The following is a 5,000-nucleotide window of genomic DNA, read 5'->3' as shown; positions in this document are numbered from 1 at the left end:
GTCTGGTCTTTAGCAGGCGTTGGATGTTTGCGTGTGTGTGTGTGTGTGTGTGTGTGTGTGTGTGTGTGCCTTTGTGTCTTCACACAGCGTCAGGCGCGTGAGGGGTTTGGAAGAAGCGTTCCAGTAGCTAAAATGAGCTGGTTCTGAAGCTCGCCGTGTTGGGCTGGTTCTGGAACTCACTGTGTTGGGCTGGGCTGACAGCAGCGGAGTGTGGAGGACACTGCAGTCCTGATGCCTTCACAGAGAAGGACACGGAACCAGGCCCATCACCGGGCCCATCAACCGGGCCCATCCCAGCCAGAGTCAGTCAGCACACACTGATAGCACCCACTGCCTCAGCAAACACCAGCCCGCCTGCTGACACCTGACTTCCTGCTGACAGCTTCCTCTCCCACCCGCCTGCTCCGTCAGAAGCACAAACCAGCCACTAACCACTCGAGCACATCTGCCCAGAAAGCAGGACTTAACAAGCGAGACGTGTCCACTATGACGGCGCTGGGAGAGGGTTTATCCCTGAGGTGTGGGGAGGAAGAGGATGTGACGAAGGCTTAGGTGACTCAGCGCGTCTTGTCAGAAGATTGCCTTGCTGTCAGAGATGCCAAGGCTACATGGGCATGACCTTGGGTAACCTTTGACCTTGGTGTAAGAGGCTTTTAATACATAATAAGCCTGTAAGGACATTAGAGGTATGGTTTAAAATGTATTAAGGTGACATTTGTGCTTGGAACGGTAAATCACCATGTGATCTAAGACATTTAAATCTGAATCACAAAGATGTTGTTCTACATTAAGTCGTGAAGTTCAGAGGCTCCTGCTTCACGGTTATTCCCATGAACTCACGGTTTTAATGATTTGTTTGCAGCTACGTTTCAAAAGGCCACTGCACTCCACTCACCAGTTCACTACAGTCTCAGTCTCTCTCTCTCAGGCCTACTGCGTAAGTACAAGAGTACATCTCTCTCTCTCTCTCTCTCTCTCTCTCTCTCTCTCTCTGCGTAAGTACAAGAGTACCAAATCGACGCCAACCGTGCGCTAATTAAACGCCCGCACAGCGAGACATGCGAGTGGAGCGAATGATGTGATCGGGCAACAAGCGTCCCGGCGTCTGTGCTGAGCGCGTGATGAATGGCGGAGGCACGCGCACCCGAAGGTCAGACGCTGCCGTCATTTGATGGGTGAGAGTTCTGGATCACCGGCTCAGTACCGTCGCTCTACGTTAGCCCGTTCAGACCAACACTCCACACACACGGGCGGTGTGTAAAAGACGTGCCGAAAACTCGGATGCAGAAAACTGGCGCTAATGAACGTCAAGGCGGCACACGGCCGCTCCCTCCTCCTGCATCAATAATACGTTCGCCTTCTGCTGCCAAACATCTTTTATTCATTTTGAAAAACGCGAGAAAGTGGCAAAAAGCATCAGATGCGGTGTGTGTTGCGGTGTGGCCCACGTGGACTTATCAAGAGTGTGTCTGATTACTGGGCCGCGTCGGACAAGCTGCGATAAAAACGACAATGCATAGTGTTGCAGAAATGCTCAATCAAAAAGGGATTATATAAAGCTATATCTCTCCCCTCTCCCCCTGTCTGCTGAATTAGAATAGATAATTAGTTTAATTACGATTGGACCTAATGAGCCGTGCTCGGCCGTAACGGAGATTTGTCTGAGGTGGCGCAGCGGTGTCGATATTTTTACGGATGAGAAACACACGAGCACATTCGGAGTCAAATGGACCTTGAAATGGGAGTGAGGAGTCTGGGAGAGACGAGCTCCTCACACAAAAACAAAACAGCTTGATAATCGCCGCCGTTCGTCGTCTAAAGGACCATTTAATATGGATGTGTTTGGTATATACCCAGCGGCAACGTCTTTATCGCTCCTTCCAAAAAATCTAAAACTCGAAGCACCTCCGACGCTCATTACTTGTCGAACTTGAGCTACTTTAAGATCATAAGAGAAGAAAACGCTGGAGTGTATCATATTTCATATTTTGGGATCATTCTTTATGTAGTGGTCAGTGACACGCGTGCGAAAATGAGCCGTTTGTGGTTTATTTTACCTGGACCTTTTTCACGTTAAGGTTTTTAGGATACACATTTTTTCCCCCACATAACCTTTTTCCAAAATAAAATATTGAGGATCAAAAAGAATCAACAAGAAACTGTATCAAGATACTATATCACCACCAAGAACCTAACATCATTCCTTGACAGCAGAGTAGTACAGAGACCAGTGGTTTCCAGAAGTTACCATCTGAAGTTATGGATCTGGATATGTTTTGCCACTGTAAGAGACCATGGCGGCCATAAAACTCTCTGACCATTTTTTATTAAAGGGGCGAAATTTTATGAATGTTTCCAATAAATGTCTGACAGGTGATGAAATGAGCAGATAACGTTTGAGGGGCGAGCCCGAATTTCAGCTGTGGGAAGATAAACACTAGCGGCTGATGGGAGATAGTCTTTATCTGGGAGGTCTGTGTTCACCGAAAACGCATTACAGACGACGTGTTTACTCACCCAGAGCAGAGCGGAGAGTCAGGCAGTGGTCATGATACTCAAATGATCAACAAGCCCAAACAGGGTGTGATTGTCACAGACACACCTGCAGAGAACGGTAATGAGATGGAGGGAGGGAGGGAGAAAGACAGACAGATTAGATTAAGGGGGGGGGATAAAAGATATCACAAAAATATGAATATTCCTTTGAAGCCCCATGTTTTATTGTTGTCCATTCATTTAAAACCCATCTCTCTCCTAGACAGGCCAAATGCACTGATCTGGGATCAGTTGTGGCCTTTTTTTTTTTTTTTTTTACCATACGAGGTCCAATTAATTGAAACATGATGAGGCCTGACCCCAAATCAGAACCATTGCCCTGGGCTGCTTGCTCAAGTTGGTTTATTCACTCCCTTCCCAGAATCCTCTCTGTGCCACAGCCCACAGTTGTGCAGCAGTGTCCCAGGTTAGTCTACTAATCTCCCCGGAGCCACACACAACTCCTGCCTCCAACACAGAATGGGCTTTGCAGAGCAGTGCACTGCTGCTCCAGGACACACACACACACACACACACACACACACACACACACACACACACACACACACACACACACACACACGCACAGACGTGTGTCCCCATGGGCCTCGGGGCAGGCAGAGAACAAGGTGTAAGCAGGGTGTATAGCTGGCCAGACAGCACAGGCAGAGGCAGAGAGCTGGAGCACTGAATGGAGACCAGACAGACATCAGCAGACCTGCAGGACACCAGCTGGGACAGGGGGAAGAGGGTGGTGCCCAGGGGACAAATCGAAGGCAATTACACCCTACTGTCCTGTTCTCCACACAGGGCGAGCGAGAAAGAGAGAGAGAGAGAGAGAGAGAGCAGTCTCACTGTTCATCGATTACACAGATGTAGAGAACAGCAGCACAGTGAGGATGAGTGTGGGTGCGAAGAGGCCGAGGGCCTCACTGGAAGCGCCGTCACAGGCTTCCAGCTGAAACCAGGGAGGAGCTGAAGCGGTCTAATAACGAAGCCGTCTGGTAATGAAGCTGTGTAATATAGGTCTGCTCAGGGGCATCCGTGGTTTTATCCGCTGGACCCCACGTCCATGACAAACTGAAATGCACGCTGATCAATGATCAATATGCTTAAGTGCACAGTTAGATTTATCCTGAAATCAACCTGATGTGATGTCACTGATCTGCATTTATCTTTTAAAATATATCAGCATCATAGAGAAACTTCAACGCACAATATAAATCAATGCCATTAATAAACAGGAAGAAATCACTCATCGGCTCATTAAGATTCATATGCGTACATTAGCATAGATTTTGCATTATTTTAGCATAAATTCATTAAATTCATTCTATATCTGACAAACCCCTCTGTGAAATGTGTTGGTTAGTTAAACACCTCTCATCTGTTTATAGGGGGTTCTTTCAAACACAGGGGAATATATATGTGAGTATTTCACATCATTATAGTGTGAATATTCAATAGAAATGCCTGGTACTGAACAAAGCAAGTTTGTCCACTTTCAGTGACAGACTTCTGATAGACTCATGCAGAAAGTGTGTAAAAATCAGAGTTGTATAGTAACGAAGTAGAACTACTTCACTACTGTACTTAAGTACTAAAATGCTGTATCTGTACTTTACTGGAGTATTATTTTTTTTCTCCTACTTCCACTTTTACTTCACTACATATTTTCCATCAGTTTAATACTTTTACTCCGATACATTTTTTACGTGCTGTATAGTTACTCGTTACAATTATAAACATGTTAGCTGGTGCTGTCACCGGGTCAAGCGATCAGGCTGTCTTATGAGAAAACTGCGCATGCTCCGGTCGCGTCTCGTTTACTCTGCTGCTGCCTTCACTCAACACTTGAGCTTCGTAATCTAGGTTCACTTGACACGTCGTGACTGCGCAAGTGTCCGGCAAAAATGACGCAATCGCGGTGGCTCGCCCATGCGCGTTGGCCACGCGGGCGGTCGCGTCGTGAGGTCGTGCAACTCTCGATTTTTGTGCGTGCGAAGTAAGAAGGTGGAATTCATGCACTGGTAACAGCAGAAGAGCAGCATAAGTGCTGCATATTAAGCTTGTTGGTGTTTTAATGTACATATATTGGCACCTTCCACACCTTCAACATCGAGTGATCGTGGCGGTGAGGGTGAGGAAGGAGACCACCCTGGCCCTACCTAGAGACAGTGTTTGTGTTTGCTGGAGTGAAAGTAAATTCCTATAGGATGAAGTGCCATCTCTGTCTCCCTAAAGAGTGTGAAATATTGGCCTTCAAAAATTCACCTTCGAACTGTAAAAAACACATCAATGTAAGTTATAAATATAACGCACAGAAGACACACCAGCTTTAGCAGTCAGTAAGCGCTAGTTAGGTTAGATATCTTGGCTAACTAACCTAATTATGTTCATGACGTGCTGCAGTATTCACTTAACTTAACTTACTTCTGCACCAAACATACGACGTAGTGGGACAT

The 5,000-nt window shown here is 46.6% G+C and overlaps 1 protein-coding gene across 24 annotated transcripts in view; it reads right to left on the bottom strand.

Moving 5' to 3' along the window:
• The window catches only part of ptprda (protein tyrosine phosphatase receptor type Da), a 256,218-nt gene extending 253,615 nt beyond the window's left edge, over positions 1–2,603 (bottom strand). For all 24 annotated transcript variants that reach the window (XM_076993052.1, XM_076993051.1, XM_076993062.1 and 21 more), the window contains exon 1: positions 2,518–2,603. The gene's annotated coding sequence lies outside the window, so the exon portion shown is untranslated. The remainder of the gene's footprint in view (positions 1–2,517) is intronic.
• Positions 2,604–5,000: the final 2,397 nt, after the last annotated feature.

This window comes from Brachyhypopomus gauderio, unplaced genomic scaffold (genome assembly GCF_052324685.1).
Source record: "Brachyhypopomus gauderio isolate BG-103 unplaced genomic scaffold, BGAUD_0.2 sc103, whole genome shotgun sequence".
NCBI lineage: Eukaryota > Metazoa > Chordata > Actinopteri > Gymnotiformes > Hypopomidae > Brachyhypopomus > Brachyhypopomus gauderio.
Note: the sequence above shows the minus strand (reverse complement) of the source record. Positions and strands in the feature narration are given on the sequence as shown.